The following is a 13,541-nucleotide window of genomic DNA, read 5'->3' as shown; positions in this document are numbered from 1 at the left end:
AGCTTTAACGACGAAAGAAGTCCAAACTTGCAATGTAACATGTGTATCGTTCGGTGTTATTTACATCAGAATAGCATCTGCAACCAAGAGAGATGATGCATGTGGTTTATTCACAGCCACAAGAATGCACCTCCAAAAAAGGAAGTAGCTCTTTTTTTTTAAAACCAAAAGGTTTTGGTCATTTGGAGAACATGACAATTCAGAGGGGGAATGCCAGGGTGGCTTTACTCATGCCCATGTGTTTAACAGCATGTTGCCATTGCTTTGTCCGGGAAATTTTACAGAACAGATACACAATATCTTCCACAGGTCTGGTTTTCTGGTTCCATAAACCCAGACTCCTAGACAAGTCAACATCAAGTGCAGTAAAGGTCTCAGGTAACAGCAATAGCAACAGAGGGTCAGCAATTCAGCTGAAAATTCTGATTGAAAACAAAAAAAAAAACAGAAGAAAAAAAAAAAAAACAGTAATAAGACGATCAGGCTGTAAAATCTGACCATCCCTCATAGTTTCACCTGTGGACTGCCCAAGAAAACTACTGACAGGTTCACATCCATCACTGTGAAGCAAGTCAGGGAATCCCTCACGTTCATGCAACTGCCTACAGAGCGGACTTGCACATTCTCTCTGCTCTGCATCAGTAGGGTATCTGCCCCTCTCCAGCAGGACTGCCGTCTGCACACACACCACAGCCAAGGGTGAGATGGGAAAATACGGAACCAGCCTGCACTGGTGCACTGATACCAGTTCATCTCATGTATTGAGTGAGGAAAAAGTCGTGCGTGGCACAGAAAGGAAGGTGTATCTACAAGACATGTATTTCCTGCAGAGCAAAGCAGATCTTTTTCTCCTCTGCGCTGGTAAGCACGTTTGCAGGAATGGTTCAGGGTGCTGCTAATACCGGCCAGGGCTTTTTGTGGATGCTTCCTGCTCAGTGCCACGGGGCAAATCAGCCCCCTCACTGCGCTCAGCAGTAGGGATGGTACTGTTTCTAATCCTTGTCTTCCATGTTGAGGTACTCTGCATCTGTCACAGCCATGCCCTTGAGTTGATATTTAGTCTTGTGGTTGAGCCTATATTAATAATGGATGCATGCGAACAACTGAGGGTGTTTTAAGGCAAAACAGTTGTAGCAACATCTGATAATGCCCCGCCTGGATTAACTGTGTTGAAACATCCCGATGTTTGTGATTCTGTTTTTTGCTTTGCTCTTGGTCCTCTTGCTTATTCTGGTTTAGGCTTGCTAATCCTTCATCATAAAAATGATTCTGTTCATGTTCTCAGGCATTTAAGGAAGCTTTCACTGAAGTTCTTGGGTTTGGTTCCCCTACAAAGGGTTGTTTGCATAATAACAAGTACTGTCAAGCGAAACGTGTTTTTCTTTCAGTAGTTAGCAAATCAGAGAGAGTAAAAATAAAATACGTTATTTCTTTTAGAGATCTTTCTACTTTGCTGAGCACCATTTCCTTTCAAATAGCCTAATCTGAATGCTTTGTCAGACTCAGACTGTATTATTTTCCTTGGGCTGGATTGAATCGCTTTTCTCAAGAAGTTTTAACTTCCAGAGGAGACTTTGAACAAAGCTAAATAGCCTCAAGATGTAGCTGTGTGGAGCAGCACTGTGCAGTGAGTTGCTGTGGTAGTGCCAATCATTATGTGTTACTGCAGCTCGACCATCTGCTTGATAGATAATGCAGTAGGCACGATCAATGCCTAAAAACAATTATGTCTGCTGAAATTGTGATGTAACGTAGACATAATGGCACCACACTGTGCCTCTTGGGGCACTCCCACACCAGGGCATGGCATCTGTACCACCTTCCATCAGCAACCTCCTCCTGACTGCTGGCACTCTACAGATCCTCTCTGACCTTGCACCTAGACACAGCACGGATGCTCTCAGGAGGATGCCAGGGTTGTTCCTCCACGACACTGTGTCTGCAAGGACAGCAGCCCACGCAGGAGTAAATGGGTGGCAGGGTGCACTCACATTCTGGGCACCACTCCTGCACATAGGGACCCGGTGTGGTCCTGCAGGCAGCTGATGCAGAGGACGTCAGTCCTGAGGCAGCACACGGGGGAACGGGGAGACAGGAGAGGGAAAGTCTGTTTTATGTAACACCGTGGACAGCAGGACAGCAGAAGAGCACAAGGAAACCAGAGGAAGAGGTGGATGTGGATATTATGAGGAAGCTTCCTGCTTAAGGAACACCAGGGGTGAGTTTAAGGTGTGCATTTTATCCGATTGTCCATTCGGAAGGACAGTGGTCGCTCCCAGCATGAGGCACACTCCAGCAGTCAGCAGGTCCTCAGGACAATCAGAGCCTGCCCTGGAATCAGCAGGAGTGGCAAACCCCCTGGAGCCTACTGTCACCATTTCTGCTCCAGGGCTCGGCAGTGACGCTGCCACCAAGCAGCCATCTGGTGCAGGCTGAGAGGCCACGTCTGGAGCTGGCTGATACCAAAGCTGGCATCAGTATAGCTTCAGCAGCAGAGTAAGACTGGCTGAGGCAGCTGAGGAACACCAAGTGACCGTCCAGGGATTCCTCCTCCCAGGGATTCCTCCTCCCAGAAGGATTCCTCCAGTCACCAGGAACAAGCTCAGAGCTCAGTGTCAACACCGTTTATACTGCAAATAAGTACTACAAACAGAAGAGCCAATTAGTGTCATACATTTTTACAAAAGGATGATGAATTCTAACTGGGGGCTCTCTATACGACTTCTCTTAGGAGATACCCTTTGTGTGTAAGCAAACTGGAAACTCTCTGTGTTAGGAAAGGAGAAATAAAATGGTGTGCCTTCCAAAACACGACCGTTTTTTTTCCTGTATGTTACTCCATGACTAACGGAGTGCTCAAGGAGATAAAGATTAATAAGAGATACCTGATAAGATGCATGTTTTGAAGAGTGTTTGAGAATTGCACTTGAAAACGACAGACTTTTATAAGATGAGCAGGTTTTGTCCTTTAGATTACCCTGTCTCAGAGCTAATAGGACATAAATTTGTAGAGATCACAGCAAAAGATGAGGAACTGCAGAAACTCATTCAGGTAACCCCAGTAGGGCAGCCAAGAAATGACACACTGAGCCCATATTACTTCTTCATTTCAGAGATGCAGGTTGTTGATTACTGCCTGCTTCAAGGTAATAGAGTGGTGATGGTGCAAAGATTAGAGTGCGCTTCAGAAATATATATGGAGATCACTTGGTATAAAAAACTCTGAAGGAGAAGTCTGCAGATAAATAAAGACATAAAAACCATAAGCCTCACTAAATTACTAAATAAAAATTACTAATACAGACAAAGGAGTGAATCCGTGCAGTTCTGGACATGTGGAAGCCAAACACAAGTAGTTATGTTCCGGTAAGACAGCGTTTTGCTGCTGTGTCACCAAGCTGAAATTACACTGTCAGAGACACTAATAACAAATCATGTCACAGCACAGCATAAATCTTTATCTGTCATCAAAAAACCTTTGGAATTAATGTGCCTGTTAATAATTAGTAAGTGGACAGGATTTCAAATATGTTGGAGGGTTAAAGAGCTAATTGAAACATTGCCAGATATTCTCCACTGAACTGCTTGCTCGGATGTGAGATAAAAGAGTAAAGTGAATTTTTCAAAGTTTAGCCTCTGATGAAAGATCCAAACTCAGCGCTGCTGAACTCCAGAACAGTATCTTAAAATCCAGACAGTTCTCAAGAGAAATATTAATTAACGTGAAATAGCAAGCAGAACCAAGGCAACAAAAGGTGCAGTTGACCCTGATTAATTAAAAAAAACAACAACTGCTGGCGCTTGGAAGCACCTTGCTAAACAGACCTATAAATAGTCACACACTGCTGTCTCCCTTGACAAGTATGACCTGCAGCACAGAGGAATTCAAAGTCACACGTTGCAGCACAGTGGCCAGCAGAGCAAAGGGAGCTGCTGTGAGATAACAGGAAAAGATGGCTCAGTGCTCTTCCACTGAGATCAGTAAAAAAAAAAAATCAGCGTGTACCTCACTGAGGATCAGGAAATAGGCTGGAAGGAATAAATCTCCCGCATGTTGAAGGCCAGCTCAGGTCACATCTGCATGTGAAAAAGGCACAGAGCCATGTGCCTGTAACACTGATAGAAAAGACACCCAGCAGCCAGAGGGCACAAAACTGGCAGCTCTGTGTTGCTTGTGGCTGCGTGACATCACACAGAGCTCCGTGCTTTGGAGTTTTCTGTAGCTTGAGCTGCTCTTCACGCTGATTTTTGCTGTCATGTGAATGTGTGTGACCATGTGAGGCCAAGGACTTTGTTCCGGTGCTGCCACCTTAGGTTATGCAACAGAAAAAGGGAAAAGAGTTGTAATCCATCAGTTCTGTGTGTCCTTCTCAGCTGTAAAATTAATACAACAGCTTTTTACAATGAAAACTCCATGCTGGTATGGATGAAGGTGACAAATTATAGATGGTTTCTAAATGGTTTATCTTCAGACAATTTTACTGGAGTGCAACAGCAACGTTGTTGACGATGTGCACACTGCACTCACGTGTTAGAATGAGTGCATTAGGGTACTGAGCACGAATTGCACCACCTTCAGGTGCTCAGGACACATTTTAACCCCCAGGAAAACCAACCCTCCATTGAGCAGAGGTAGGGAAGTGCAGGCAGTTTTAAACTGCCATCTTAGACCCACAGCACATAAATTTTGCTTGACCACTGGAATGGAGGAGAGGCTGCAGAAGGACACGCTCCTCTCCCTACTCATTCAGTTTGCTCCGGTTCACTGTGACATGTGACAGTGTCCCAGGGGACTGCTGCCAAATGCTTGCACCCCTCTGACCAGCAGCTGGAAACACCCACCTTAGAGGAGCGAGCTCCTCACCCCCTGGACATTTAGTACTTGTGGCAGGGTCTGGGAAATCCCCACACCGTCTCTCACTTCCTCCTAAACAACAAATAACATCCACACTTGCCCCAGGAAGGAAATCAACCATTTGCAGATATTCCTTCTCATTAGATTTCTCCAAACTGACAAATCTGGGATCCAATCCGTCATTACATGATTCACATCGTGCTTTCATTTCCAGCTGCTTCAGTCATCTGACCAGCAGACAATGCACAGATGTGCAGTATCGGATCATTTTTCTTTCTTTTACAAAACTTAAAATTTCTTCCAAATCTGTTATTTTGTTTGAGACACCGTTATGCAAAATGGACCTACAAACATTGCTATTTCCCAAGCCTGAAATTAATTTATGTTCTTTATGTATGGATAAAGTCAAAGCACTCATAACTAAAACTGGCTTAGCTTACGGTTACTGAAAATGACAGTTCTAGGGCTGTGCAAGCAGTGCCAAAACAAAGATGAAATGCTTTACTGATGCTTTCCTGCAGACAGTTGTTTTAATTCTCTCTGTATCAGCTATCCAGTGGAAAACTGCAGTTGTTCAGTAATGGCAATGCAGAAGGTAGTGCTATATCTAGGGGAAAAAAAAAACACATTATGTTAGTACTATTTAGGTAATGTAAAAACATGATGAATTTTCAGAATTGTAAAAATCTTGTAAACCAAAGGATGGTAAGCTTTTGGTTTAGCCATCTAGCAATGAAATATTTAAAGATTCATATCTCTTTACGTTCCAAGCAATCACTGCTGACTGCTGTGCATTATGAAAACAAGGCAAGTAACATGCATTAGGGATGATTCACAGCCTCCCTTCTTTTTGCTCACAAAGCCGTGCAAACATTCACATGCACACAAAAAATCCTTAGCAGGTAAACATGAGAGTTACATGTAACATGGCAGTCAAGTGCAGGAAACAGTTTCCTAGACTGAAGATGGAAGTTTCAGCCTTTTGAGGGCTGAATTTTACTTATTTATTAGTAGTAGTTCTTTTTATTTCTGAACTGGTATATTTAAACACAGAACAGGAGGATAGATTATATCTGATGTCTATCAAACTTGTTTCTCTCTCCTCCTGGAGAAAGCCTAAGTCTTTCTATTTTTACTTAAGGAGAAGACTGAGAAAGCTACGAAAGCAAACAGAATGGATGTCACGCTTCCCTTTTGACTTGTGGCTGCATTTGCTACCAGTTCCTATGCAAAGTCTCTCAGGAAAAGCAGAAGCAATATACTTTACTTGAAGTTCAAACAAGAACTCCCCACGGACAGTGGTATTGATAAAGCCCTACGCATCAGTGCCAGTGAATCACAATGGCCTTTGCAATGGAAGTTCAGCAGTTAACACACGGAGTAAGACACTGAAATTGCAGAACAGAAATGTATTTCCACTCCTCCAAAACTGACTTCTCTGCAATGCAGCTGACAGCCTACCCTAACCAGTTACAAGGTCTTACATGTGCACTACCTGTACTGGCAAATAAAGCTCTGCACAGCTGTTTGTACTTGCTCTGTTCACATTTTAACATCTGTAAGTTTGAAGAAGATTTTGTGTTTTAAATCGTTGCCTGTAAAGCTGACAGAACGTGGAATCATAGAATCACAGAATTACGGAATTGCTCAGGTTGGCTTAAAGATCATCAAGTCCATCCGCAACCTAACCATACTACTCTAACTCCAGCAACCCACCGCTAAATCATGTCCCCGAGCACCACATCCAAGTGGTTTTTAAACACATTCAGGGATGGTGACTCAACCACCTCCCTGGGCAGCCTGTTCCAGTGCTTAACAACCCTTTCTGGAAAGAAGTTTTTCCTGATATCCAACCTAACCCCCGCCCTGGCGCAACTTGAGGCCATTTCCCCTTGTCCTGTCACCTGTCACCAGTGAGAAGAGACCAGCCCTGCTCTCACTGCAATCACCTTTCAGGTATTTGCAGAGAGCAATGAGGTCTCCCCTCAGCCTCCTCTTCCCCAGACTAAACAGCCCCAGTTCCTTCAGTCTTTCCTCACAGGGCATATTCTCCAAGCCCTTCCCCAGCCTTGTTGCCTTTCTTTGGACCTGCTCCAGCACCTCCATGTCCTTTCTGTACTGAGGCGCCCAAAACTGAACCCAGTACTCGAGGTGGGGCCTCACCAATGCCGAGTACAGGGGCAGGATGACTTCCCTAGTCCTGCTCACCACCCCATTCCTGATCCAAGCCAGGATGCCATTGGCCTTCTTGGCCACCTGGGCACACCACTGGCTCATATTCAGCCGACTGTCCATCAGCACACCAAGGTCCCTTTCCGTCAGGCAGCTTTCCAGCCACTCCTCCCCAAGCCTGTAGGGTTGCCTGGGGTTGTTGTGACCAAAATGCAGGACCCAACACTTGGCCCTATTGAAACGCATACAGTTTACCTTCACCCATCAATTCAGTCTATTCAGGAAGGAAAGGCTGAAACAGCCTTGTCCACATCTGAGTCTGCATACACAAAGCATTTCAGCCTAACAGCATTTGGAAGGACACCTGCTTCCTGCCAACTGCTGACTGCTCTTATTTATTTTCTCTCTTATTTTCTCTTAGGCTTGGTTCTTCTCAGGTGTATGATTCTGCTACAGCAGGATCCCTCTCGTTCTGTGCACAGAAAATACCCTATGACATTCTCTGTAGGGGTAGAAGAAGTGCACCTTCCAGGTGTTACACCAGCCCTTCCTCATACATTACATCCCACATCCTGGTGGAGTCCTCCTGGACCACTGCAATACAAACAATACTGAGAAATAACTTCCTTCTCATCCATATATGCCAGTGAAATATTTGCTGCTGTTGCTTCTGCACTCTCTGCCTGGCAGGCAGCTGTCCCGCTGGCTGTGACTGCACACATCTTCCCCCTTTAAGTCATGTGCTCTCTGCTCCACCAAATGTCTGTGTGTGCGCAACTACCAGCACTACCAGATAGCCCCTTATCTTATCAAAGCACCATAGATAATTCTCTGGTACACTTACTCTGCAGGGACTCTTATTTTCCTCTACACATTGTTTGTACACTGACTTCTGCAATTCCACCTGCAAACAGGGGGTAAGATAGAGGCAGAAATTTGCAGCTATCCCTGACAAGCACCTTCTGTGAAATCAAGTGTTTCGTATAGCAAAAATATTTCCTGATGAGTGTCTGCAATGGAACACTAACATTCACGTAAAAACAAATAGTGTTACACTCCAGGAATAACCAAACTGTACAAGGAACAATATATGATACTTCTTAGAGCTGCTCCGTTACACATGGTGTTTGTAATCACTTTCATTCTAGCCCTTTGGGGTGTTGATCCCTTTAACATTCACCAGAAACTCACTGAATATGACAGGATAAAGGCCTACATGCTTTAATAAGCTCTTGGTCCCATTCAGTTGTTCAGACAGGGATTAAAACTACCGCAGGCAATAGCAGAGTGGTAAATATTGACTCAGCACTAAATAAAATCAGTCCATTGAGGTGGAGTGTACAATATGTGCTGGGGGAAGAGTCATGAGAAAGCAGTACTGCTCTTGGGCAGATTAAACAGTTTACATCACAAAACCTCATGCTGTTTCGGGAAAGTCACAGTCTACATTAAAAAAAATAAAACAAAAGGTGAGAATTTACAGTCACAGCAAAATTAAAAAGGAAGTGGCTCTTTTTTTTTTTAATCTAGTTGAAGTTATCTTCAGCTGCAAAACAGATGAAATTTCACGCTGATGGACAGCTTACTTTATCCTAGAATCATAGAATCATTTGAGTTGGAAGGGACCTTGAAGGTCACCCAGTCCAACTCCCCTGCAATGAGCAGGGACACCCACAGCTCCATCAGGTGCTCAGAGCCCCATTCACCCCGACCTTGAGTGTCTCCAGGGACAGGGCATCCACCACCTCTCCAGGCAACCTGCACCAGTGCCTCACCACTCTTATCGTAGAAAACTTCTTCCTTATATCCAATCTAAATCTCCCTTTCTTTAGTTTGAAATCCTTTCCCCATGTTCTGTCACCACAGACCCTGCTAAAAAGTCTGCCCCTTCTTCCTTACAGCCCCGCTGTAGATACTGAGGGGCCGCTCTCAGGTCACCTTGCAGCCTTCTCTTCTCCATGCTGCACTGCCCTAGCTCTCAACCTGTCCTCACAGGAGAGGTGTTCCATCCCTTGGATCATTTCTGTGGCCTTCCTCCAGAAACACCTCTTTAACGTGTCTCAAAATATGCACATGTAAATGTTAGATTCTGCCCAAAACTGTGTTAGAAAATCTTACAACTTGTTATTTATAAAATGGAATATGTTTAATACCCTTTTCTCTCATAAAAACATAGATTTTTTATTGCCAGTTAAAGAAATTCAGATGACATACATATGATCAAGTGACAAGAAAAACAACTTTAATAGATCTTTTCAAACCTCTTAAGTGTTCCAGGCATGAGTGGAACTACATTAGTTCCACTAAAATCAGTAACTATAATGTTATTTTCTACTCAGCATATAGCAGTCAACCATGAATCTAACGCTAGGCTTAAATTTTGAAGTCCTATTACTCTGAGCTCCTTGATTTTGTTTCCACAGAGTTATCAATAAATAGGGTTTGTATGCCATCAGATGGTGAAAGGAATTTGCAGTAATGCAAAGATCAACTCTCCTTGATCTGATTGTTCTTCTCTTCTCTACTTTGGGAGACAAAAATAGAAAATAAAATAGGTAATGTTAAAAAGGAAGCATCCTTAACTGTACAGAGACACTGTAGACGTGCACTGAGATGCCTGAGGGCAGGAACACGGCTCCCTTAATGAAATGGAGCAAGCAGAAAAAGAGGTAAACAACTCCTGTGCTTTCCTTGTAATACCACTAACACTGCTGGCAAAAGAGCAAAAAATGAGACTACCTCATGAAGCAGATGCGAGTAAAGAGGTGGAGGATGCATCTGAGAGGGACACAGCTTATACAAATGGCTTATTCCACAGCAAGCAAATAAAAAAATCTGCTATTTTCAGTCTCAACCTGAAATCTCCTGCACCTTAGAGAAAAATAGTAGAAATATTAGACTTACCAGTTTTCATGGTTTTACAATTTTTGTTATCGATATTCCACTGGTAAACTGAGAGTTTACATAAAAAGGACAAAGACATTCTGGTAAATAGCACTTCATAATGCTTATTTTAATAGCCTCACCTGCGAATATCAAGTCCCATAGCACACACAAGTTCAGCACCAGTAATGTCTGAGGATCTTCTCCAAGTCCCTCAGGTCCACACAAAGAGCTGACTGGCTGAACACACACGTCTGTACAAGTGGACAAAGCCTTTTTCGGTCACATCCAGGATGCTGGAAGGAAAAGCATCCACGTACTATGAGTGATGAAATGGAAAACTGAATGATGCATTTGGAAATTAGTACTGTTTTGAAGGGACAGCACTCCTGCAGGTTATGCAGGATTACTTTTGATTTCACTGGTGTGCACTCCATGCAGCAGTGTCGTGCTGAAGCCCTGCCAGCCTTGCTGCATTGCTCTCTGACAGGAAGGAGACAGATGCTGAGTGGCTTCGTGGAGAGGGCAGAAGGCTTGAGCTTTCCACCCATGCTCTGCAAGAACACTGCATGAAGCTCAGAGACAGGTCCATTCTCCCCACCAGCTCACTGTTTCTAGGCAAGCTGGGAAGAACAAACTGAGCTTAAAAGGCTCCACTAAAGGATGCATAAACAAAACAAAACAAAACAAAACCATACCCAAATTTCCATTTTCTAAATTACTGGTGATTACAGCCTATTTTATAAATAAACAGAGAACGAACATATAGATAATGTATTATCCAGCAACTTCTATGTGATATTCTTCAAAAGCAGCTTTAATCTCAGTCTGTGAAAGGAATGCAAAACTCTGAAAATGAATGGAAATTTTAAAGGCTTGTAATTGTCAACTGTTAATTTGCAAGCCCAAAGGATCTAATAAGGGATTTCACCTTGGCAACAACTATTGAGGATACTTTAAGCTTGTGAAATGGAAGCCAAAAGCCAAATAAAGGATGAATAAATCAAAATATCTTCTCTAATACCTTCTACAAAAGGATACCAGTCAGGGCGTATCTCCTGCACCAAGTAAAGGTTATATCAGAACAGGGATGTAAGAGAATGTAGTGCACTGCAGATGTTAAGAGAAGTGACAACACGAACTGTTACAAAACGTCTTTCACCAAATGAAAATAGAACAAAAAAAAATAAAAAGCAAATGTCTCTGTTACCTGAAGGCTACAGATGTAGAATGCAGGGTACTGAGGAAACAAAAAAAGGAAGCTGTTTCCAAAGAAAGGTTTCATAAATTGGTTGGCTGTTCAGGAGCAGTCTACTAAATGTCCATTTCTGTATATTTATACATTTTATGTTTTCCTAAGACACCATGTCACGTTTTCACTGGTTTACATCATGAAAGACAAGAAAGCCAAGAAGAAAATCAAGCACGCCTCATTATTCCCACTTGGGTACAGAGTGTGAACCTTAGACCTTTGGGATCCCAGCCAGGGATTTTCCTCTTGACCTCACTAAGGTCAGAGCCTTGTTTCAGGCAATCACAACCCAGCGATACCTTGCAGAAAGATCAAGGGCAAGAAAGACAAAGTCAAAGAGTACATGAGGTGGAACGGTTGTTCCTTGCTAGAGTGCATTGCTTTCCTAAGAAATAAGTTAAAATGTCGTGAATTCCATACAAAAAAAATGATTTCAGGGGAAAAAAAAATAAAAAAGAATGCTACCTACCCACACACCTGTAGGAAGGAAATAATATTTGCTAGGACTGTTGACAAACATTAAACATGCCATTTAAAATGTGTGCTGCTTTCACAGCTGCCTGTGTACTGCTGACGTAAGTAAACTCACTGCTGTTAATGAGGGACTCGTGGTATTTATTGTATGGAAAGAACACAAGATATGTATGTCATTGTAATAATACAAAATAATTTACAAATCTGCCTCGATTTTCCACTGCATTACACTGAAGAACAGAGTGAACTTAGATTTGCTATGCAGAAATGCAGTTTTGATTTTAAAAGAGAAATGCGAATATGATTTAAAATTCTCACCTGAACTTCCCTTAGACCTTCTCAGAGAAACACAAGCAAGATGTATGAAGGCACAATGTGTATATGCGTACAGTATAAGTATATCCTTTTTGGAGCACTCAAAGGTCTGATTTTTACTGAACATGCAATGCTTTGTCCAGTAAATCAAAAAGCACATCGTGCACTTCCAACCTCTTGTGTCCATGCACAAATGCTGAAATTGTCAGCCTTTATGAACAGCCACAGCCACTGTATGTTCAAAAAGAAGTGGTGTTTCCAACCTTCTGCTGATACTGAGAATATTTTGTAGTGTTACTTTAAAAAGCCAAAGGTGAGAAGGGAGCAAACATGTGCAGCAGGGCTTGTGAATGACCGCAATCAGCAACGTCTAGAGTTGTAATTCTAAGAAGCTAGAGAACAAGATTTACTGATGTCAGAGGGCAAAACAACGCATAGGACTTCGCCTTGGTATTTTGCAATCCTGCCGGGCAAATTTAATGCCTTTTTCATATCTTCTAGGCACTTCCCTGAGTGAGAGGGAAAACAAATGGCTTCTTGGATAAACTGTTTGCTCAGAAGGTGACAGAAATATCCAAAATGACCGAAATGACATGAAAACACTTTTGTGGTGGTTATCAACTTTATGGGGGATACGTATTTTTTAAAATAGGTATCGCTGGCTGCTGACAGCAATGGGCGGGAGGGGAAGGTGGTGGGAGCTGGAAGGTGGACATATGTGCCTAGCGTGCTATTGTACAGGCTCTCACTCTGTCCGCAGAAGACAGGATAAAAGGCAATGTCCGTGTCGTTACTAAGTAAAGCAAACAAAGTAATGTGAACACTCATAAAGACCAAATCTAATTAGGAAGAAACTGAGAAGTTCCTTATTTTCTTACCATATCAGCACGCTAGTGTGTGTCAGCTGTAAACATATCATACCGTGTTGTAACACACCAGAGGTTCAACATCCTCCGTCAGTAAAACCCTTGCTTTCACTTTTGCCACTGGTGTTCCGAACTCTCCCATCTTCCTGAAACCATCATCGGGCCAAGGTCTGGGAGAGCTCCACTGTTGCGCTGGTACCTGGCTGCCCAGCAGCTGGCACAGAGTTCACTGTGCATTTGGAGGTGTTTTAGCAAGGCTGCTGGCCTGCCTTGTCCCACACGCTCTGGAAGTTCCCTGGGTGGCTGCAGTCACGGCTGGGCTGGTTCTCAGCCTGGCCACGCTAACGCACACGGCCCGATTCACTGCCTTGCTCGGAGTAGGGCGATGGGAGTGTATTTCCAGCACAAGGAATCCACGGCTCGTTCAAGAAATGCCTACAGAGCAAAAAAATGGGACGGACTTCTCTCAAATCACTAGCCTAGATACATCCAGTGTTTATTTTCATCAACTACCGCAGCAGCCGGTACCACCACCTGCTTCGCAGGGATGCAGGGCTCGTATGTACTGAAACGCACAGCCCCCATGACCCCGTGGGTGCGAACTCTCCTGGCTCACACAAGTACTGGGAAAGTAACCCAAGAAGAAAGACCACACGCACGCGCGCCAGCTCGCTGCCTCCCCCTGCGAGGACAACCCACACAAACACCCACACTCCGCGCTCCC

General features: G+C 43.6%; 1 long non-coding RNA gene across 1 annotated transcript; it reads right to left on the bottom strand.

The window, feature by feature from the left end:
• LOC110390149 lies at window positions 5,215-13,537 on the bottom strand. The gene is made up of 3 exons (XR_002433600.1): window positions 12,830-13,537; window positions 10,054-10,206; window positions 5,215-5,462 (listed from the first exon to the last, which is right to left on the bottom strand). It is a non-coding gene; the product is annotated as an uncharacterized LOC110390149 (long non-coding RNA).

Source organism: Numida meleagris, chromosome Z (assembly GCF_002078875.1).
Source record: "Numida meleagris isolate 19003 breed g44 Domestic line chromosome Z, NumMel1.0, whole genome shotgun sequence".
NCBI classification, from domain to species: domain Eukaryota; kingdom Metazoa; phylum Chordata; class Aves; order Galliformes; family Numididae; genus Numida; species Numida meleagris.
Note: the sequence above shows the minus strand (reverse complement) of the source record. Positions and strands in the feature narration are given on the sequence as shown.